At 41.9% G+C, this 24,587-nt stretch overlaps 1 protein-coding gene across 11 annotated transcripts in view; it reads right to left on the bottom strand.

Annotated features, from left to right (window-relative positions):
• Positions 1–24,587, bottom strand: part of NTNG1 (netrin G1) — a 210,175-nt gene that overhangs the window by 166,236 nt on the left and 19,352 nt on the right. The gene's annotated exons all lie outside the window — the stretch shown is intronic.

Genomic DNA, 24,587 nt, shown 5'->3' with positions numbered 1-24,587 from the left:
GTGACGAGCCAGACTCCCCTGAATTCCTGGATCCAGTAAGTGCTAGAATTTATTCAAGCCTCCTGAACCACTGGATCCAGCAAGGATTAAATTGTAAGCCAGGCTGGTTTCCTGATGAGGTAATCGCCTGGAGTGATGAGCCATTAGGAAAACAAAGGGAAGTCAATGGCCCATTAAGAAGGCAAAGGCTCTGTGTCAGATGGCAAGTTGGTGGGGCCGCTCCTCCAGCTCCAAGTTAGTTAGAAGACAAAGCCAGAGTTTTTAGAATTGGCTGGGATGTGACCGGGAGGGAAAAGGTTGCAGGTTGGAAAAGACGGCAAGCTGGAGAGAGGGCTGAAGCATGATGGTTGGCTTCTGTTTGCATCCATGGCTGTGGAGAAGCAAGCCTCTCTTGGAGTGTTAATGCTGGGAGCCTCTCCCAAGCTCAGGTTGTAAATGGTTGATTCACATATAGGTGTAAATCAACCATAAATCAAGACTCCACAGTTTCTGCTGTGCCTCATTTCCAAAAGGAAACATGGACCCTAGGTAAATTGCCTAGCACCCCTGGAATCTTGCAACACTCAGAGATTAGGGTGGCATGCAACAACATGTACTACAGGCTTGTTGTCCAGTTTGGGAGCAGGGATGGAGCTAATACACTGAATGCATGAGAAGGCTATTGCAATGCTAGCAAGCTCCATTAAAAACAACAAGGCTTACTTTTGAGTAGAAAGGTAAATGATTGCATCATTAATGGTGTCCATTAATGCACACAGGAAGAGAGTGGGAGTAGATTTTCATTTTTCATTACTTGACGTCCCTAGAGCACCTTGAGTAGGCATCATAGCAGCATTAAGCACATCAATTAAGTCGAAAAGTGCTTTGTTAAAGGGTTACAGGAGGCTTCCAAGCTCCTGAACCAAACCTTTTAGTTGTGGCTGTATTAAAATCCCACAAATGCATAAAACATGAACTAGTAAAGTCGTCTGTTTTAATTAACAACTAGTACATATTAAAGGATGCACTGGCAAAATGCACCCTTCTTACCTTAAGTGCAGAAAGGCTACACACCTTTGCCAAATATTTATTGCCTTTTTATGCCAGAAAGGATATACTTTCCAACGGGCTTCGAATCAATATGTTATGGCAAGCCTGGAATCTCCTGGGTTTCTGACACTATATATGTTCTTTGAAGCTTCCCCAGTTTTAAGAGACGGGGCCCCCCCTCTCTTTTTACGTTTAGCTTTCAGCCTTCATGTTCTCTGCCATCCTTAAAAAAACAAAACTCCTGTTCTTTATAGCTATGAGATGCAGAAATATTCTCAGCTCTCCCCCCCCCAATAAGAGATGAACTTTTAGAGAATCAAAAAATCTTTAAGCTTGTGCTGCTTCAGAATATTGATGGGAAATAGAATCACTAAAGGCTCGTGCACATCAAAAACTCACTGAATGGAAAACGAGCACATTGGGATGACCGCTGTCCCTGAAATGCTATGTTTCATTGGGCAGGGAATTTGTGATGTGAAGAGTACTCAGTTGTACAGCTCCTCTGCCAGCTTTGCAATGTAGTAGAATTCCATCAGGGCTGTGCCAAGTGCTTTCTATGAAGAGATGAAAGAGTAGCTATTATAATCCCCCCAGCTTTTAAATTCTGAACAAGCCCATAACCACTGATGAGATAAACAAAGTGGTTTTTGGTGGATTTGTCTTTTAATGGTAATTAGTATGAGTTGTGCTGCCTTGAATATGGTTTTTAAACAGTGAATTCTACATTTTTAAACAAAAAAATAAACAGCGGTGAACAGTAGTAAGGGCAACAAAATCACAAATTCTTAAAGTCTTGCTCTTTCTATCCCAGATTTGGCTGTTCTCCTGTGCAAGAATGCATTAGCAATTCATCAAAAGAGCAAGTGTCATTATGCACAGGAAGCCTAGGGAATTATTTTGCATTTGATTTTCCACTTCTGATAGCATTATTATTGATTTAAATATTCTCCAGCTTGACATAGGTTAGACACAACAGATCACTGTATTTTTGAACTGTCAGTCATAGTAATCCTGGGCTACCCAAACTCAGATGGTTTTAGAAATTGTAACGATGTCAGATGCAGAGGTCAGACTCCCAGCCCAGTAGCTCTCAAACTTCAACAAAAGCCCTCTTACTAAAGCATAACTCCTGAAGTTCCTGGGAAAGCTAATCATAAAATATCTTAATCAATATACTACATGATGGAAAAGCCAAGGGTGGAAAACAGCTCTGTGTTCTTAATACTGGTAAAAGAATAATGGGGGAAAAATAGAATAATATTAATAGATTTGTATTCTTTGTAAACAGAAGTACACCATATGAGGCATGATCAATACTAAAGTCGTTGACAAAAGCAGTCTCTCTAAATCCACTCAATGCATGTAAAATTGTTTTCATTTTATATAATTTAGCTGAGTGAAGCTATTCACCCTTCTGCTGTCTGTCTGAAATTACTCTAATTTATTCTATATGTACATTTGCTGGTTAATTGAAAGGCAGTTATTCAGTAAATGGCTTACAATGTAAGCCTGACATCAAAGAGTGCCCAAACTGTTAACATTAGCCCAGGGATCCCATTTTGGATTTGGGAGCTCCAGGAGCCCTGGGAAATGTTATTTTTACAGCCTACTTGATGTCAGGGGAAATTGTGTTTCCCTAGCCTCTGACACCTAGGATGCTGGCAGCCGACATACTGCCAAACCAGTATTCATTTGAGGCATTAGAGAAGAGAAAAAGGGGACAAGGATAGACTTCCACTGCTACCATAGAAGCCATTACAGAAGCAGCTGCAGCCACTAGTAAAAAGTGCTTGGGGTTCAAGGGAAGGGTAACGTTTACAGCCAGATTTAGAAACCTTGAGAAGAACAGAACCATTTTCCCCCTCCAATGTTACTCATAATTACCAGCCACAGTGATACAGATTTCCTCCCAATCTTGGAACTCTATAGAGAATGAGGAAACTCTGACTCTCCTTAAAATTCAGAGGAAGACAGAGTGTGGGGTTGTTTTTTTGTTTTTTTTTTTGATATGTGATTACTGGGTTCATGGAGAGACCAGCCAAAGCAAGCCCTGCCACCAGGGAGGGCGTAGGATTCAAATGACCAAAAAGTTTAGGCAAGCTACCAATGATAACCATAATTTTGTGGACCCCTGTGAGTCCTACTGTCCTGTTATGAGGAAGGACGTGTGGATCCAAAATTGGCATCCACGGTCACTTATGGACTCACTGTTAAGACCATGTACATGGAAGACAGTCTTACTCATCCATGAGTGATCGCCGAAGAAGAAGAAGAAGAAGAAGAAGAAGAGGAGGAGGAGGAGGAAGAGGAAGACTGTTATGCAAAATGACCTCCCTTTTGATAATGGTATGATATTTCCATTTGATAGATGCTGAGCGGCGAAGATACTTGGAATTTGAGCCATACCAGTTCTGCTACTTTGTGCATCAATAATAAATATTAACATAATAACAAAAACAAAAAGTTTAATAAATAAAAGCTACATTGTTTGTTATAACGTAATCAGCTCTCAAGCTTAGTTTTCACATTTTGACAGTGGAGGGAAGGCAAAGGGAGTGCTAACAGATCAGTGCTAACAGTGCTAACGGTGCTAACAGTGCTAACGGTGCTAACAGTGCTAACAGATCAGTGCTAACAGTGCTAACGACAGATCAGTGCTAACAAATGTCATTCTGCTTGCAAGCTTCCCCTAGGCATCTGGCTGGCCACTGTGAGAAGGGGATACTGAAAAATATGACTTTTGAGCCCTCTGGCCCCAAAATGGCAACTAGGCATTCCATTTTGGCAACTGTAACTCTGGTTTAAGGAGCCATTTGGCGCCTAGATTATATATCTGAGTTTCTAACACTGCTTGTGACCTTATGTTTCTTTGGTTGAGGATGTTTCATATTATGATGTGAAACAACCTAGGAGGAAAGTATGCTACTTCCATAGCACCAATTAATTGCATTGCTGGTGTATCTGTGCATCAATGTGAGTCCATTGGCTCACGTCTGCAAGAAAGTAAAGGTTTCTATATATGAATTTAAGGGTCCGCAAGAGATTGGGCCTGTCAGTGAACACACTATAAGAACCTGACTGTTTTCCAAGATGCTACCAGCACATTTCTCTTCCAATAAGGGATGTAATATATCAATTGTTAAAATTGATTTTCCCAGAAAGCTCCTCTCTTACGGACTTTGAAACTGTCTGTGCTGCATTTCATTTACAACGTACATTACCAAGAAGCCTCGCTGCAAGCTTCAGAAAGTTTGGATGATATTAGAATGCTTTGGGAATACTCACAGTTGCGAAGCCAAGTAAACAAACATTAATAATAACAAAACCTTTGGAAAGAAGACACCTTGCTCAATGAAAACACCTGTTCCATGTGCAGTGGGGTTTTCTTCAAAAAAACAAACATGTCCAAAATTGAGAAAACAAATTACAAATGTATCAAAGCCATGAGAAAAAGGGGCCACTGTCAACTAGAATATTCAGATTGGTCTAAGCAAGCTCTTTGGGCTGTATTAGCTTGTATGCATCACCAGAAATTTTTCTGATACCAGTAGGCATTTTAATGGAAGTTTGCTTTAGGACATGGATCATCCCTGCTGAGAAATGAAATCCGTTCTCTTCAGACTTGAGGGATCTCTTGAAAGGTGAATGTTCGGAGCCTCAGTATATGAATGTTGCCCCCAATGCCAGTTACTGTGCTTGTACAGTACAATCATGGAGTCCTGGGGCAAGCCAAGTCCCATCAATACTATTCAGGATATTGCAGCTTGACAGAGATCTGTTTCTAGGGTGCCCACCTGCAGAGACTCTCCCTAAAATGCTTTACTTACTTTGACAAGTTATAAACTTCCCTTAAGGATTAGGATTCTTCAGGGAAGTGTACAAAACAAAGCAAGTAATAAGATTGCAGGAGCAGTGTGGGGCTGCTGCCAAGCATACTTTCCTGAATACACTCCACAGGTTGATGTGGTATCATATTATTATTATTATTATTATTATTATTATTATTATTATTATTAAACCCTGCCCATCTGACTGAGTTGTCTCAGTCACTCTGGGTGGCTTCCAGCATATATAAAAACATACTAAAACATTAAACATTAAAAACTTCTCTATACAGGGCTGCCTTCAGATGTCTTCCGAAGGTTTCATAGTTATTGATCTCCTTGAAATATGACGGGAAGGTGTTTCACAGGGCAGACGCCCCTCTGCCTGGTTCCCTGTAACTTCACTTCTCACAGTGAGGGAACCATCAGAAGGCCCTTGGAGCTTATATTGGTTTTAATTGCCACTTTATTGTTTCATTTCATTCTTGTACCCAGCGATGGGACCCTAATAAACCCAATAAACAAATTAAAGTCACAGGAACCATTCCATATCTAGCCTTCTCTTCACCACCTGCCAACTCTTCAGGGTAGACAGGTATGATATATCCACATAAGGCAGGGATGAAGAACCTGTGGCCATTCAGACATTGTTGGGCTCCAACTCCTATCAGCCCCAGACAGCATGGCCAGTGTAGTGCTGGGAGGAGTCCAACATGCAGAGGATCAGCAGTTATATCCCTGATATAAGGGGACAGTGTATTGGTATTTCCTATGAAATAATTCAGGAATTCAGGTGGCCACTGGGCTGAATGTAGTCCTTCCTCTACCAATATAATCAAGGTGTGCAATGCTAGAGAGCTCTGACCACTGTTTCAATCATAAGGAGAAGACAAGTGGCAGATTGGCTCTTTCAATGTCAGCTCTGTTCAATGTGTGAACTCTAAGTGGACAGCCATTACACCTCCATTGCACCATGGACTATAATTAATGCTCTTCCTTTTTTCAGTCTTCAGATTCCTATTCCCAACATTTGTTGCATATGCCTTAATAAGGAACGGGCAACTCTGGAGGTTGTGCCCTCCAGATGTTGTGGAATAGAACTTGCATGAGGCCCAAGTACCATGGGCAATGGAAAGGAATCATAGGAGCTTTAGTCCAAAACATGGATGGGAGGGGTGAGCGCACCATGCTTTAATGTAAGAACATAAAGATCACCTTGATGGATCAGAGTAAGGGTTCTTCTAGTCTGGCATTCTGTCTCCCAACAATGATGAACTATAGACCTTGGAAAACTGACCGGCAGGGTATGATGTATAGCTGTGCCCTGTTGTTTAATCAGTGCATAATGCGCTTGCAATATTAAAGCAATGCAAACTACAACCTACCATTTGTTGTATAAACAATGACCTTGTCAAGGGAGCAGAGAAAGTTCTGAAGATGTCAAAATCCAGATTCGGAATCACGTAAATATGTTTTGCACTCTGGTTTAAAATAGGCTTTTGTTGTGACCAGACGGTATCTCTGGAGCTGGGTGTCATTAATGCATTCTGTTATAAGGTGTGTAATTATAAAACCAAGGAATTTATACTTCACTCATAATTGATTTTGCTTACGAAGTGGGCAATCAATACCTACTATTGAATATAAAATGATGCAGAAAAAGAAAGAAAATTGCTCTTGATTAACCATTCAAAAGAACCTGATTTTGTTCATCATTTTACAAGAACAAAAGTAATTTACAAGAGTCAACCCTTGCCCCCCGCCCAGAGTCCAATTTTATCTTGGGAAAAATTTCCCCTTATAATAAATTAGAGATGTGAAAGCCCAGAAGAAAAACAGGAAAATTGAGGCAAGGATCTGTTCTCCCCCATTTTTGTTTTCCCCTGATCTGTTTCTGTAAAAATGGAGGGAGGCTGATAAAGTGTGGGGGGTGGGGGGTGGGGAGGTTTTCTTTTCCTTTTTTTCTGTTTCCCCTGCAGCCTTTACACTCTACAACAAACCAAAAACTTCCATTCTCACATTTTTCTATAGGCAAATTTGTATAGCAGATTCCTCTGATGTTTGTTTGCCCTTGTAAGTATTTCTTGACTACTTAGCTACACTCTACCCTAAACACCAAATGTCTGCAGCAGCATGCAAGAGAATTAAAAGAAAGTACTGTAGTGTCTGCTAAGCATTTTACTTTTTGACACAGGCCACGATACAAAAGTGTTTACAGTCATACCTCAGGTTAAATATGCTTCAGGTTGAGCATTTTCAGGTTACGCTCCGCCGCGACCCTGAAGTAACGGAACGCGTTACTTCTGGGTTTTGCCACTCGCACATGCACAGACGCTCAAAATGACGTCACACGCATGCGCAGAAGCGGCGAATTGCGACCCGCACAGTTGCGAGTTGCGTTCTACTCAGGATGTGAACGAGGCTCCAGAATGGATCCCGTTCGCATCCAGAGGTACCACTGTACAAGCCACTGTCTGCACACACCGTTGAGTTCGTCTGTATATTCCCCATTCAGTGCCTTCACACTCACTCCCTGCAATGAATTACCAGCATTGCTTTTCAAAATTTACTCATAGTTCACTTTGCTGGATTGCAGCCACAATCTTTTATAATCATTTCTGGTGTAGCCAGGTGAAGGTTTTGAAGGTCGTGCCACAAAGTCTTTTTCCTAAGAAAAAAGTCCTTTGATATTATTTAGTGGTATGCTGTAAAAAATAATAAAAAATAATAAAAATCAGAAGCCTAAAGAAAGTTTCCAAAATGATGAATCAGAGAGAGAAAGACTGTTAAATGAAAAATCCCTTGGAGAATTCATCTTAACTGGCAATATGTCCACACTTTGGCATTAGGAGATAAATGTTTTATTTCTTTCTGCTACAGAAACGACATTATGGAACATCCACAAGAGGTGCAGAGAATGTGCTCAACTTCCTGCTTTACTACATAAAGGAGAAGCACAATGAAAGTTCTAACAATGTCCTTTCTTTTTGCTGGGCAGTTCCAAGCTAGCAATTTAGGCGGAATACTTTCTTGACCCAAGATATTTATGAATAGCTGGTAGGAGCTGTTTTTAAGACTGCTTTCCAGCCTGCCCTGAAATTGGAATGCTGGTCTCTGGGTGATTGACACCCACCCACCCACACCCCGCTGCTCATTGCTGGGCAAATGGGATGCAGCTGTATTGGACATCTAAAAGGATTCCTGCGAGCTAATAGTCTACTTGTAAGTAAAGACCTGGTCATGAGCCTACTCACAAGAAAGCCAGGAACTGGGCGTGGCTGGAGAGTAAGGGGTAAAAGGGGAGAGGAATTAGGAAGCCTCTCTTTCCCAGCAGTGGTAGCTTCTGGAGCCCAGTGATAATGAGGATAGAAGATGTTCTGTTTGGAGAAGAGATTATTTGAAAGGGAAATGCCCAGTTTGTACAAAAGGAAGAAGGAAAGGCTGTATTCCATTGATATAACTGAGGATATTGCATGCTTGTGCACATGGGAATTCAGGGACTCATTAAATGAAAATAAAGTCACCCCCATTATGCTGGTCTGTTTATGGGGCAGCCATACAATGGAGACAATGGAGCTGATCCTGCTGCTATTCCAATACAGAACTCTCCCATCACCTGTTATAGACTGATGATGAATCCTGCTTGGTGCATTTTTAGAGTGGCGAGTAGTAACTCATTAGAAAACAGAGAGATGTCTGTTTAATTACTTGAAAAATGTCTCTGCCACTACCTTTCATGGCACCTGGAGGGGATAAACATGTCCACAGTTTTAATTAATTTTTATTTCTTTCATTGCACCTGTATGGCTGATAGAAATTGAATTCTAATGAAAGTGCAATCAAACACTCCTCCAGGCATCCGAAACACGTTTTGGCAATAACCAGAAGAAAACGAAGCATTTCTCTTGGTTTAATTAAAGGTTTGGAAGGGTATATTTCTGGGTGGTGGGAGTTGGAAAACACAGCTTTACAATTGTAATTATCCTAACTGAAACCAGGAGGCTAACTCCCTCATCTCTATTCAGAAAAGGGCACATTTCCCCACACATTGTGTGTCCAATTAAGTAAGATAGCAGTGTTTATTTCCGCAGTGTATACAGTTTAAAAAATGTAGTAAATATTGCTTTTCTAGCTGGAGCAACAGGCGCTGATGGCACACAGTTGGTTCTCAGCTCTTTTGGATGGCTATTATAATCCACATCCATCCATCTATGATTGAGGGGGGACCTAAAGACAAAGCAGTTCTTTATTTTAGATTATTTAGATACCACACTTCATAATATGTCAGGGGGCAGTTTAGTTAGAAGCTACAAGCGGGTAACCCACATGGTGCAAAAGAGTAACAATTCACACTATCTGCAATTGCCCTGCTTTCCGTTTTGCTTATCATAAGAGCGTATGTTGCAGATTTACCTATTATCTTCCATGTGTGTGGTCCATGTCATCTAACTAAAAAAGGCCAGCTTTTGGTTCTCTTAACATCCTGATTCTCTGTTCTGAAGCATCCCTTTCATGGACTGCGGATGACCATGGTGCAGAATGCTCAAGGTCTGCTGGAGCCAAATGGTCTGTGCCAGCCCCATCCCATAGCTACTCTCTTTCCTGGCTGGGGAATATTCAAAAAATATATACACATTTTGTATAGACACATATACAAAAAAGACCCAGACAAGTGAACATCATTCCTTCTACTTCCAAAGTTCAGGGCTTATTTTTTATTAAGTTTCAACATTATCAAAACACAATTTCATCTTTCCTCTTATTTTTATCGACTTCCCACCCTGTTTTCCATGGAGTTGTTGTTTCTCCCCCTTCTGCTGCAACCTACAGTAACTATTAGATCATAACCATGATATTATAATCTAATTACTTCCATTGCTCATAGCTCAAATCCTGCTTGCGAGTTCATCATACTATAATATTTCTTTAAATACAGTGGAACCTCAGTTTACGTACCGCCCTCCTTATGAATGCTTCAGGTAACGAGCTCTGCTAACCCGGAAGTAGATGCTCCTTGTTGTGAACTTTGCCCCAGGATGTGAGCAGAAGTCATGTACCAGCGGCACTGCGGCAGTGGGAGGCCCCATTAGCAAAAGCGCGCCTCATGTTGAGAACAGTTTCGGGTTAAGAACAGACCTCCGGAACGAATTAAGTTTGTAACCGGAGGTACCACTGTAGTCCGAAAAAGGCCTCCATTTTTTCTATTCACACAAACACACAAGGTATTGGCACGCTCAAGGAATTAAAAAATTTGCAGGAATACATAAAACGCAGAGGACATGTACATGTAACAGCATGGGGAAAGGAGGAGGATGCAGATCTAGAACACAGCTATCTCTCCTTCAGGCAGGAGGGTGTTCCAGGATCTGCTCTGGACAGGAAAGGGGAGTTCTGGAAAGGTGAATCACATCATGGGGCAGCACAGTCCCAAAAGGTGCAGTGTCTACCTGTGACTCCTCATAATTATGCCACTGTTTCACACCATGCCAAAATCAGGCATGAGCAGAGTTCACCATGCCAAGTGACCTGCAGTTCAGATTTTTCTCAGTGAATGGGGGCAGTGGTGAATGAATTGAATGAATTCCAAAATGCAGGAGCTCATCATGGCAGACCCCCTTTAGTCAAATCTCCAAGTCTGTAGCCACTCTCCCAAGGAGAGCTAAAAATATAGATGGCTATCTGCATGAGCCTCTGGGCATATGCATAATTGGATACCTGCTCTCCCCAGCACACACACACACACACACACACACACACACACACAGAGTGCTGGTGGCATTATTATACATACATGAATTATGTTGCATTTACGTATAGGATATTGGCCCCATTTTATAGCTGAGTAACACCAAGGCACAACAATGAGAGACTATCCTGAGATCAATCAGTAAATCCACAACATAGGACTCCTAAGTGAAACTAGCGGTTTTAAAAAGTGTTTCTCTGAGCATATTCAGAGTGCTTTTCTCTCATCACTGAGCAATTGCAGGCTCCACACAATCCACATATACATACACACACAACTGTCCTCTTCATTCCCCCCCCCCCCCCATTCAGCAGCTTTTCATATAAACAGATTGATGATTTATTGTTACAACTCGATGCCCTTCTTGTCATCAGGGACAGAAAAGCTCTAAATGTCTCCGTTCCAATTTGTGCCGAGAATTCACCAGGATTCAGCCAAGGAGGCTGCTTTATGTACTAATGCTAAGTCCTAGAATATGAGGAAAGTTCCTCTAAGAATCAACAGAGTGCCTTTACCCCACCACCAAATAACTGAAGTCTCCTCCCTGCTCCTTCCTTACCAATTTATTATTCTTTTATTGGGTTACCTTTGAAGGCATTCTTTTCATTATTACATCTGAGAGAATAATACTTTTACTCCCTTTCCTCCCCCCCCCCAAAATCCACCCACACATTCCCTTCCCTAATCAGTACACAAGGTGCCTTTTCAACTTACCAGCCAGGTAGTAATTTTCATTTATTAAAGCATTCACTTTGGTGCTTATCTGTGGATATGTAAGGCTGAATGAACACTTGGCTGTACCCAGAAACCTCTTTCTGCCTTCTTCATCCCCACTCCCTCTCTGTACTTTCCTTGCAGTTCCAGGCAGTGAATGTATAAGGAGTATGGAAAAGCCAATAGAAAAAAAGATATATTTTGCATGTTCACTCTATCCCTTTTTGAGGCATTTTCATGAACACACAAGGTATAAAGCAGCGTAGAGGCTTGCAAACAAGCCATACTCACAATGTCCCTGGGCACCTCTAAGGCCTTGGCTGCGTACACAGTCCCAATTACTTTGCATCCAGTTTGCTTCCACCACTGGTTTGAGAAGCAGTTTACAAATATCTGTCCACATCTGTCTTGTATCTATCCTGCTTCTTCTTCTTAGATACTGCTCTTTGATGTGTTTTCCCCTGAACCAGGTTTGATTCGATTTGAGAAAAAGAGCGACCTGCTCTTGTGCTTTAAGTCACAAATGTGTGAAGCGTCTGATAGCTTGTTACATGAGCCAGAGTTGTTCAAAGCTTGTCATTTGATGGCCATTCAGAAACGAGGGATGGCATAGGATGGTGTTGTGAATCTAGATTTTGGAAACCAATACCTTCCCCAAGGAAAGGGCACTTGTACTCTGTGCACACTAACCCTTAAGTGGCAAATTTCCCTCTCTGAACCAGAAGGAAGAATAAGAAATAAAAGAGAATTGAAGGTACAGAAGTGGCTTAAGCAAGCCATTTACGCCTTGGTACCAAGTTTGGGAACAACTGCCAGCTATGAAGAGTTACAACATGCGAACACGGCCCTTTGCACATTGAGTATGAAGATCTAATGGAAGTTTCTGCATGCACCCAGTTAAATGCACTTAGGGTGTCTGATAACACAGAGGTGCTCTTTAAAAGAAAGAAAGAAAGAAATTAAATAAATTATACAACAATATACATTAAAGAGTGAATTAATAACACATGTAAATTCTCACTGACGGATTGGTAAATCCATAGTTAAAATAATATATATAGGTAAAGGTAAAGGGACCCCTGACCATTAGGTCTAGTCGTGGCCGACTCTGGGGTTGCGGCGCTCATCTCGCTTTATTGACTGAGGGAGCCGGCGTACAGCTTCCGGGTCATGCTTATAATTTGGAACGCAGGAGCGGGAGATGCGGGGAAGTCTAAAGGAATTAAGAAAATATGTGATGTTATGTAACACTTTTGTTTGTTCATTTATATTGTATTTGAAAAATCTTGAATAAATATTTATAAAAAAATAATAATAATTAGTATGATCTCACTATCCCTCTAACTCTACCTTATTGAAGGGTTGGGATTAAAGATACACTGTGCACAATATGGCATACCCTGCAAGTGTCCTGGAAAAACCAGGCATCTTTCCCCATCCCCGGGACATCCTCTCTTTCTTTTTTTTCTCCCATGAGAGCATGGCAGCCAAGCTTTGCACTTCAAATGACTGTGCTGGAATTGGAAGCTCTAGTCCAAAATATCAGGATGGTACCATGTGGGTGAAGGCTACTTTAGAACAATATCTTATTTATACCTCAAATCAGAAAACTGTATGTTTGGTATCAACTTCCCCATAATCTAGGAATCAGTCTACAGCCGTATATGCCTCCTTGCCAAAGATTTAATTTATGTTTCCTATATATTCAGCTTTCACAGTTTAAAAGACTGCTGCCATGGTGCCACACACCCCGACTCTTCTGCCACAGGAGCAAAGCTTAATGTCTCCTAAGGTGGAGCTACCGAGTTCAGCGGAAACCAGGAGGACTTGCAATCTGGGCAGAGAACAGCATCCCTCTATCTTTGAAAAAAATGGCACACTTTCCCCCTCAACTAGGCTGCAGGTGAGACAGCAAACATACAGAAGACATCAACACTTCCCTCCACATCCAAGTTCATTAGTCAATCTAGTCTGGAAGAAAAAACAAGAACCTTAAGGGAACCAATTTGGCTTATTTTGCCACTCTTGAATTTGGCAGTCCCTGATTTGGAAGAGGTTCACTTTTCCATCGTAACAATATTTTAAATTAGTTGATTTGCATGGGAATGAAATACAGCTCCCTTTGCGAAACTGGAGACATGTGCAGCCTGGAAGTGTTATCGTTTTATGACGGCATGGCTGGCTTCAAGACACCCGTTAGATTGATAGAATAATTGCAGGGTGTTTTGTTTAAAGTAGCTCGGTGTTTTAAAAGATGTGAAAATGGACAGCGAGTAGGCAAGGGTTCAGAACTGCAGCCTGTCTTGATAGCTTTGCTTCCTCCTTCACGAGGGATATGCAAAAACAACATGCAGTGGGATTTTGCATATTGCAGGCCTGGCTCTGAACTCCTTAATGAGGCAAAGATGCCACTCATTTCAGTGGGAGTTTGGCTGAAAAATGAGGCAGGAATTGGCCTTCTTCCAATGTTGCATACTGAGAATTTGCAAGATGTGTCTATTTACTCCAGACAAATATGATGAGAGTGGAACTATTACAATATAAATCTCCTAAGAAGGAGTCCCATGAAACCAGTAGAGTTTAATGGAGTGCATACGCCACACACCGCTTGAATGTTCAGGTTATTAAAAGTCATTCTGAAACCTAGCAGTTGTGCACAGACTGTTTTTGGAAACGTATCAAGTGTGCATATGAAAGGCAGGACTGTATTTTAATGCACTTTTTGTGGGGGCTTTTTTTTTTGCTTGTTAAGTATAGTGGGCTTTGGCAAGTGGTAAGAACTTACCGGAGAGCCAGCTGCTATTTTTATGCCCTCTTTTGTAATTTGGCTTTTTAGCGATGCACTTATGGGGCTATCACCAGCTGTCCTAGTTACATCAAAATACATTGGTCCAAAAGGGGCGATTCTCTTTTCATCCTCATGTTTTTCTACAGCTGTGAAGGCAGTATCCTCAAAAAAAGCAGACAGTTTGACCCTTGGTGTGTGAAATTGTCCTAAAGCAGTGTTTCTCCACAGGCTGCTAACTCAAACAGGATGAGCCAAGAGGGGATAGGGTGTGTGTGTGTGTGTGTGTGTGTGTGTGTGTGTGTGGAATGAACTATAATTCCTGTTTAATCCTTGATAGCAGAGAAATCTCTGACTTCCATACGTGGCTGTTAGGACAAGGGGGTTGTTATCCACATCTATGCAAGTAAATCTTGGGTCCTAGCGTACAGTGAAATAATCAGGGACATTATGTGGATTTGTGAAACTCTCAGAAAGATGTCTGATCCATTAACTATTGGGAAGGATTACAAGGAAGTCTATACGTAGTATAACATGCATGCACATGTACACCATAATCTTTCTGCAGCATTCAGTTGTGTGTGTTTTTAAGCAAAGCAATAGCCAGCCAGCTACCATGATGGCTATGAGAGATGTATGCTGAATTTACTTGGGCCAGAGGATTCACCCTAATGTTTTCCAATTCCGGCCCGTGATGATCAAAGGGATATGTGCTAAAGTGGTGCAACTGATGCTTTGTGGACCACCATTTACACCATCCTCCTGAAATTGGTCCTCTCTCTTCCCCTGCAACTCTCCAACACTTTAGCAAGCGTTATATGTCTACATCCTCCATAGATTCATGTGTGAAGATAACAATAACAGTAATTGTAACAGCATCTTTAATAGGTAGCACCATAATGGAAATGGCTGTTACAGGATGCATTCACACCCATACTTTGATACTACTGGGTTTTGTTTGTTTCTTTTTGTCTCCAAAGCTGCATCAGTTCTAGACAGAAAGTTCTATGGGCTCTTAAAGCTGAGAAAGCATAATCTTCTGATGATCTACACAGAAATGCATAAAAAGCAATAGAGCATAAATCAGCAATAAACAGTGAGCCATTACTATATTTCAGCCTAACTCACCTCAGAGCGTTCCTGTGAGGCTAAGACTACTTCCTAGAAAAGGGGGTAGGATGCAAATTTAACCATTAAGTGTAATCCTATGCCCCCTCCAGGAGGGCATCCTAGGGGACATAGGATACATCAGATTCCCCCTTGGTGCCACAGACATGTCAAGTTACCACCAGCACTGCAGAAGACTCCTTGCCCCTGCCTCTACTGTTTTTGTACACCTGATATTGACCAAGACAAAAAGAGGATGTGTCAGGGTGTGGGTGTAATATGGGGAAATGCCAGGAGAATCCAAAGCCTTCTCAGGTCTCTGCCAATGTTCCCAAATAAGGAGAGGACGATGCCAGTTCAGGGGATGGCATCAAACACTTCTGTGAATTGGAAATAACGGGAAGGTAAAAGAAGGAAAGGGGACAGGAGCATGCAAGAACATTCCTCTGACCTCATGTCCAACCTGCAAGCAAGAGCCCAGTAAGGCTTTGGATACAGCAGTTGTATTGCCTTCTGTTCCACACACACACACACACACACACACACACACACACACACACCTTAAGACTGTAGCCTAAATTCATTTAATCAAACCTGAAATTCTTCTTCCTACCCACCGAGCTACATTAGCCCTAATAAGAAACTGCTTTCTCCCATATATGCCACCCCATGCACTCCATTCAATATCAGAGGCTTTGCTCCTGGCACCTCTGACAAATGAAAAGGCAGGTGTCCACTAGCAGCAGGGCCTTTTCAGGTGTGGCACCAATACTACACTATATAATCATTCATTCATACGTACAATTTACCGCCCTATACACACAGGTCTCATGGCAGTTCACAAGATAAAATCACAATATAAAGACACAAAATACATAATAAAAATAAAAAACAAGAACAACCCAGCAATACCCCCCCTCCCCAACACATCTTAAAAGGGCACTGGATGCCAATCAGCCAGAGGCCTGGTTAAAGAATAATGTTTTTACCTGGCATCTAAAGGTATTGTTATGAAGGTGCAGGCCAAACCTCCCTGGGGAGAGCATTCCTTTTCTGCAGTGGCTCCACAATCAGGGAGCCACTGCAGAAAAGGCCTATTCTCATGTTGCCACCCTCCAGACCTCTCATGGAGGAGGCACACAAAGAAGGGCTCAAAAGGTAATCTCAGGGTCCAAACAGGTTCATATGGAGAGAGGTGGTCTTTGAGGTCCTGAACCATTTAATCTAGGGCCACAGGCTAAAAGCTAGTGGTTTTGTAAAGCACCTGGGTAAAAATTGTGTTGGTTCTGCTATTGGGTTTTGTTTCTATAGCCTCAGTTTGGTTGGCTGTTAAAATGTTTGTTTCTGCTTTAGCTTCTGATGGCTGTATTGTTTTCCGTCTTGTTCTGTTTCGTTCAGCTGTTTTTGGATTCATCAGTATATTGTTCCGATATACTGCATATTGTTAGACGCTGCGCATCGTCATCTGACAAGAATAGTGGCGTATAAATGCTTCAGGGTGCATCAGAGAACAGTAGAGCAGCTTGTTCTTTGCTCTTGGCTGGTCAACCTCATCTTTTAACTAGCACTCACACTGTCTCCATTAGAAACACGGGAAGGAAAAAGCTATTGCTTCGTTTCTTTATAAATAAACTAGCCTGGCACAGTTCAATAATGCCACGCACAAGGAAAACAAAAAATGTGCATAGCATATGCGAGTCTGAAACTCGTTAGATCTTCCCTCCCCCCCCCCAAGCTTTTCTAATTGAATAACTGTGATTCAGTGCTAAGCACAATGTAAATTAATTAACGAGATTTAGGAGGAGGGAGGAAACTCAATCCTGCGTTCCTTAACTTTCAGAATAGCTGTCCTATCGAATGAAAGACATAACGTCCTTAACAGGCTAGTACTTCAGACAACCTAAATGGCAGAAAGTATTGCAGATGTTATTAAACAGTGTGCAAACACTGCAGCAGGAACAGCCCGTGTATCTGAAGGATTGCCTTATAAAACTAGCAACCAGCCTGCAATTAGGGTCTAATTGGATGCACCGGCTAACAGGGCTGTATTTCTGTCATATAAATATATTTTTTAACTGCGCAATGAAGGAAAGGAGCATATTTTTTGGTTAAACGGCAGAAAGCTGCATTTTACATAAAGAGGTGATGGCGCAGAGTTTTTGGAAGCCTTTTTGTATCAGCACGGGGACCCCCCCCCAAACACCCCCACAAGCCAGACAATGGTGATGCTCTATTCCCAAACAGGCGATATTAATATCGTACAAATTTAGTAATCTCAAGAACTCTCTTGCCGCGAAACAGAGACAGCCACGACGAGATGCAAATCAATGCTCCTGCCTAATGAATAATGCAAATGAGCACTCTCACAGCAAGGCTGTCTGCAAGAATCTTCTCCTGCCTCACCTCACATTTCTGGAGGATTTTAGCACCATGTGTCACAAGAAATTAGAGAAAGGCACTGCCGAATAATGACAAAGCCTCTGAGTCTCCAAGTCGGCGCAGCCAACCAGGTGCATTAAGATGCATGGGACAGCAAGGGTGAGATCTGACATCTCATTAAAATGAAAAGCTGGCTATTTCCCCATCTTCTGGTTAATAGAGTTGTAAGGCGCTGCAATTTGCAATTTATTTTATTTTTATTTATCTTTTGGCAGCCAGTGCTTAGAGATATACCTTTCCACCGTGTTCTTCAGATGAGTTATGGAAGGGGGAAATTGCACAGCTTTCCTGCCTGTCTTCAATGCTGTGTGCCTAACATACCCAAGAGCCTGCCTGATCCATTATGACGTCCCACTGCGATCTCTTATATCAGTAGCAAGGATGCTTAACACGTCCAATCCTTGTGAATTCCAAAGCAAGCTGACTGGATCTGCATCCCCTAGACTAATGTGTAGACTGGAAAATACAGTTGTGAAGTTAAGTAGGCAAATGCAAATTTTACTGTAGATTTAGTATTTTTTGGAGGGGGGAGCAGATTGACATGGAAACAGGACAGAGCTGAGCTATAGATGAAAACCTTTGCAAATTAAACAAAATAGAAATAGACTGAATTGAACACCCCTAATCAGCGGGCTCCAGTCTTTCCAGATCCAGGGTGAGGGCTTGACTTTAATCCCATCCTGCCCCACTTTTAATTTGTTAGCCCTGAGGATGGGCAGTATCTGGCTATGAGTCCCATCAGTTCAAGGACTTATGCTTTCAGTGGACCTTTCCCTCACCACACCCTAAACCAATTCTAGGGGTTCCCCAAAACCTCTGGAGCAGATTTGGGGAGCACATGATGCATGAGGAGAGGTGAAGGAAGTTCCAAGGAACAAACAGCAATCATTGCACTGTTTTAAAGTGTTCACATTCTGTTGGGCTTTTATTATGCTAGAAGCCACCCAGAGTTGTTGGGGCAATCCAGTCAGATGGTTGAGGCATGTATGTATGTACGTACATACATACATACATACGTATGTATCATAAATACATAGATAGATTTCTCCCTCCCTCACTCTGATTGTCACATTTTTCTCGCCTCCCACCCTGCTCTCGTTCTCTCTGTGTTATTCTGCTTCTCTCTCTCCAAAAGATAGCAATGCCACCACTGTGGTGACTCACTTTACATGAAGTTGTGACCCACCATTTGAAAACCAAGTGTGCTGTACTAGGTCAACAAATGATGAAGTGAATACTGAGAGCAATTCATTTTCAGGGGCTGCCCTGCGTTACTATTATTTTAACAAGATTTTCATGGTGCTTACCCCCACCAAAGGCCTAACCTATCTACAATAACAATAATAGAATATAAAAATATCCTGATCATCTCTACACTCAGTAGCAGGACTTTGCAGGACTGTTAATTTGTACTCCACAGTCCTTCTCCACAATTGCAAGTGCACATCATTAGGAACAGCAACAGAATTCTCATATTCTTTCCCCCAGTTCAGTTCAGAAAGAACACACACTGGGAAATGACGAAAAAGCACATGTACGTTCCTCGTTTGAGAATATCGCAATGCCCCCAAATGTAGCAACATAGAGCTCAGGATTTCGTGTTACCCCCATCACCTCTCAGCTGCCTTCAAGTTTTCTAATAGCGTTTTATCAGTTTTGATACAATCTCAGCGCCACGTTACTTTTGTTCTGCTTGCAAGTTTCCACACCTGCTGGAGACAGATCAGTATGTTGGCGAAAGAAACTCGCAAGAAAAGGTTGATCTAGGTAATGAATACAAAAATGAGATTAGAGAGATTTTATCAGGCATCCGCTTAGGGGGCTCTGGAAAGAAGCTCTTTTATCATGAGCTGGCAAAGAAATCATAGCTGAAAAGAAGGTCTCAATGCTTAGCTTCTTTTTATAGCATAGCTGGTGGTTTCTTTCTTTTTTGGTAGGTTTTTTTTTGGGGGGGGGGTTGGATCATTCTCTAATATTTGAAATAGAAACACTATAGTCACCACAACAATTTTTAATGTTGTGTAGCTGCTTCTGCTTGCATTGTCCTTCCTTATTTCTTGCATATCCATCCCTCCCCTTCATCCTTCTCTGCAAGCTTTTGGGGGACAAGACCTGCCTCTTTTAAAAAAATAAAATTCTTTTTCAACAAAGTTGAAAACAGGACTGTATTTAACAATAATGATTGCATTATGTTTCAATGGCATCAATGGCACTGTATATTATTATTATTAGTAGTAGTAGTATCATCATCATCATCAACAACAACAACAACAATATTGATGGTTATTGTTTCTTAAGAGTCCTTTGATTAACCTGCCCAAGATGCTAAACTGTGCAAGGCATTTAGTAGACCTAATGTGATGTAATTAATTTTTGCAGTCACAGAAGCAACAGACACTCTATTCCCCAGAGCATATCTCAGAGTGGTTGGGCTGGGTTTTTACCATTCCCTTTCACTTCTGTGACATCCGTTGGATGGTCTAACACAGGCTTCCTCAACCTCGGCCCTCCAGATGTTTCTGGCCTACAACTCTCATGATCCCTAGCTAGCAGGACCAGTGGTCAGGGATGATGGGAATTGTAGTCTCAAAATATCTGGAGGGCTGAGGTTGAGGAAGCCTGGTCTAACAAGTGTGCTTATAGAATGAGACTTCAGTTCCTCACTTTGCCACAAAGTTCACTAGGTGGTCTTGGAGCAATTAAGTCTTTCTCAGCCTAAACAAACTGTAAGCATAAAATAGAAAAGGGAACCACATTCTCCTTCACCTTCTTGAAGGAAAAGTAGCATAATGGTAATGATGATGACACCCATTGTGTAATGCATGTTCGGTGCAACTATAGTGTTTCAGGCAGTCGTGTGAGATGACAGTTGTATATTTTGCCTGGGACAAGTGGTTACGATCCCTGGACGTAACCCAAATCAAGATGGGGTGTGGCTGGGCTGCCTTCCCTGGCTTCCCAACACCAGGTCAGTGTAGGTTACTAAGGGGGAAAGGGGAGAGATGGCAGGGAGGTCAGTGTGGTGTAGGCACAGTGGCAAGAGTGTGAAACCAACTCCGCTACTGCGACTGCGCCACAATGACATCCCCACATGTACATCTGCTTCCAGTTACTGAAGCCATTGGTGCATGTGCTCATTGGAGTGATAGTTCGGTGCTCACAAATGGCTCCAGCTTTTTGTAACTACAAAATAAGAATAAGAATAATAGTAATAGCATACTTCTGTGGGGCAGATGTAGCTCAGGAGCAGACATCTGCCTTGCATGCAGATATCTGCCTTGGATGCAGGTCCCAGTTTCAATCCTTGGCTTCTCCAGGTGGGGTTAGGAATGTGTGCTGTCTGATACCCTGGAGAGCCACTGCCAGTCAGTGTATAATCACAGAATCACAAAGTTGGAAGGGTCATCTAGTCCAACCCCCTGCAATGCAGGCATCTCAGCTAAAGCATCCATGAGAGATGGCCATCCAACCTCTGGTTAAAAACCTCCAAGGAAGGAGAGTCCACCATATCCTGTGTTGTGATCTTATGCTGCCAACCACCCTGAGATCTGTGGGTATAGGGCGGTATACAAATTTAAAAAATAACCACAATGCTGCTAAACTACAACTCCCATCATCCCACCCCATTGACCATGCTGGCAGAAAATGATGGGAGCTGTAGTCCAACAGCATCTAGAGGGCACCATGTTGGCTATTGCTGCCCCAGGCCATGCCTCATAGTTACTCATCTTCCTTCAATAGTTGATTGGTTTATTTACTAGTCACCCCATCCTACAGAGGTGGTGTATAATAAGTTAAATCGAAAACTATTTCACAGCTAAAGTTGAACCAGCATGACAGTATAGAGCAGCACCAAGCACAACAACTCATTTTGCACATTGGAAGAGCTACTACAAACAACCGTTGAAAAGTCTGAGGATTTTTTCACCAAAAAGCAAGGTCAGCAGTTAAAAGCACAACAAAGGACTAGCTGGGAAGAAGCTAAACTGCCAATCTCAATCCAAGAAACAATTAAACCTTGACACTTTTGAAAAGTAATAAAAATGTCAGGATGAGTGAGTGATATGTTCCAGATCCTTGGTTTCCAGCTGGGAATCCAAAGGATGCTTGTGTTTAATCTCTTCTACAAGATTGATAAAAGGGAGGTATGGGAAATTGTGTGTGTGTGTGCACGCATGTGTTTGGTTAAAATAAAGCAAATGTCGTATGAGCAAATCATGCTACAATTAGAGATACATGTTGCTTGTTTTTTTAATTGCCACTATTTTTCATTAAATGGTTACCTCGTTTTTCTTCATTATGCCTTCCGTTTGTTGGGGTGCATTTCCTTTTTGCATTATTTACAAGGTCACAGAACCGTGATTCACGAAACAGACCGCATAGGTGCATTTCTGCAGAAGCATGCACATCATAAATAAACACACTAGAGAGTTCCAGATGCCGATACTCAAATGTCGAAGAAGATTTCATTGTTTGGTCTGATATTCCTAAATAAGTATGAATCTGTTTGCTTCTACTGCACAAGTGATGCTATCTCTGTTCTGTGAAACATGAGGCCAAGGGGGAAGCCTAGGATCCGCCAAAAAGAATAGCTTGGACGGACAGACAAGACACATAACCAAAGTTTTGCAGTTGGATTATCTGAACTATTTATTTCTGCTTACCAGTTTCATATGACTACCAAAACAGTGGGAAGGGATCTCCCCCACCCCTATGAAGATAGAAATGAAGGATGGTTCTAGTTAGGGATGCTGAAAAACCCACAATGGTCAAACCCAGAGACTGCAGTTTATCCCAAGAGAAGGCAGAAATTGGACATGCATGATGACGTGGAACTAAGCCAGGCATCCCCAACCTGCAGCCCTCCAGATGTTTTGGCCTACAACTCCCATGATCCCTATCTAACAGGACCAGTGGTCAGGGCTGATGGGAACTGTAGTCCAAAACATTCGGGGGGGGGGGGGGGCAAAGGTTGGGGATGCCTGAATTAAGCCAGTAACAAAAATACTCCTCAAATAAAGTCTTCTACACAAGGCGCTGAGCTTAACCCTTTGAGCCATGTTCCTAGCTGCAATGAAGCCTCAGTATGTATAACTGCATTTGCTCCCATTGATCCCATCACTTCCCTTCTCCTATGTCTCTATTGTCTCCCTGCATTTAGAGTGTTAATGCCTCAGGGGCAGCTCTGTAAAGTAACTATTCCCACTGATGGTACTGCATAAACTATGTTTTACATCTGGGTATTGCTTAGTGAGATCTCTCTGCTTTTGAATAGGCAATGCGGTGTGGATTTAGGTGCAGATAAGACACATGCCATTTTGCAATGATGTTTTGGCTCTCTAATACTAAAAATCACATCCTTACATTTGGCGAGAAGAGTTGTGAACATCAGCATGGAGGGAGGTGGAGAAAGGTACAAGAAACATAGGGGTTGATTTCACACGAAATCTTATTCTTCTGATCTGTTACAAGAACAGCAATCTGTATTTCTCCCTCTGCGGCTGAACACATGATACATTTCAAAAAATGAATCATTTCCCCCTCCCTTAGTAGCTTGCTGTTTAGATTTTTCTTTTCTTCCCCCGCCACTTCAGTCCTCTGTAAATGTCAGCCATGAGCAGCTCAACTGCTAACAGTCACCAGAAGAAAGATTCCTACAATCAGGTGTTTAAAAAAAACACTTTTAAAAAATCAGTTTGGATGATGGCTCTCAACAGTTTTATAGATAAAGAGTTTAAAACATTCAAATGTTAGAAAGCACCACCCTTATTTGTATGGAAATGCTCTTCTCATCATAAAGAGTCCTTTCTAATGCCTTTTTAACTACCTACTTATAAAAAGGCTTACCTTCTGCCTCTTGGAATAAAGGAACATGTAATTAAAAGTAGCTGCTGTTTTTTTTTGTGGGTTTTTTTGCATGCAAATTAGAAATCTGTATAGGCAAAGATGTCTAAAGAAATATCACAAAGACATATATTGGCAGCAGGGTGGGGGTGGGGATAGGCGGTTGCAAGTTGAAACTCTGAGAATATGATGGTGATGTTGCCACAGCAAAGTTATTTAGAGTTTTCCATTAGGGTATCTGCAAATGTTCATATTTTTTCTAGTTCCAATGTAAAAACTACATGCCCACTGTTACAGGTAAATGTAACAGCATGGCAAGGTAGAAACATGCACAGACTACAGCAACAGGTTTTGCATACCTCTAACTACTACGATGACTACCATGCATTCAAAAGCACCAGCAGAATGCTTGACATGGGCCAGATTCACCCAACATACTAAAGCTGGGATCACCACCTTACTAAACTGGGATTGACAACATATTAAGCTGGGATCGACAACCCGGCACACATGGGTGCCCTGCCACTAAAGTCTTTATTGGCACCCCTGGACAGGGGCCCAAGACTCTCAGCTTTCTTTCTTTTTAATTAAAGAAAGTTAAGTCTCTAGCCCTCAAGTTAAGCAATTCCTGTGAAGTGAGTCAGCCTGGCTGCTCCTGCCTGTCAGTATTTCAACCAATGAATGAAGTCAAAGCTGTGATAGATACATGAGTTGTTTGCATGCTAGCAAATAGGAATCCCTGGTGTCTTGAAGCTGTGCTATTTCCCCCTCCCTTTTAGTGCACTCTTCCTGCTTCTTCTGTGTTCTTTTCTAGCCACTGGAATCTCCATAGTTTTCCCTTCCTTTCCCGCTAGAAACCAGGAGGTATCTTTCCTGTTCTGGGTTCATCTAAGATCGGGTAATCCATAAAAGTTATGGTCTGAAAATACTACCACCCAGTATGCATAGGTGGATCTTGAATAATCCTCCTTCCTCACAAAAGGTAACTGTGAAAACTTTGCATAGAGACTGAGGTAAGTCCTGCTGTGCAGGAGCTAAAGAACTCCCTAAGAATTAACAGTATAGTTAACTTGCAACACAATGGTATGCATGTCTACTC

The sequence above is a fragment of the Podarcis erhardii genome (genome assembly GCF_964252035.2).
Source record: "Podarcis erhardii genome assembly, chromosome: 6".
In the NCBI taxonomy this organism is placed as follows: Eukaryota; Metazoa; Chordata; class Lepidosauria; order Squamata; family Lacertidae; genus Podarcis; species Podarcis erhardii.
This window is presented reverse-complemented; position numbering and strand designations above follow the sequence as displayed.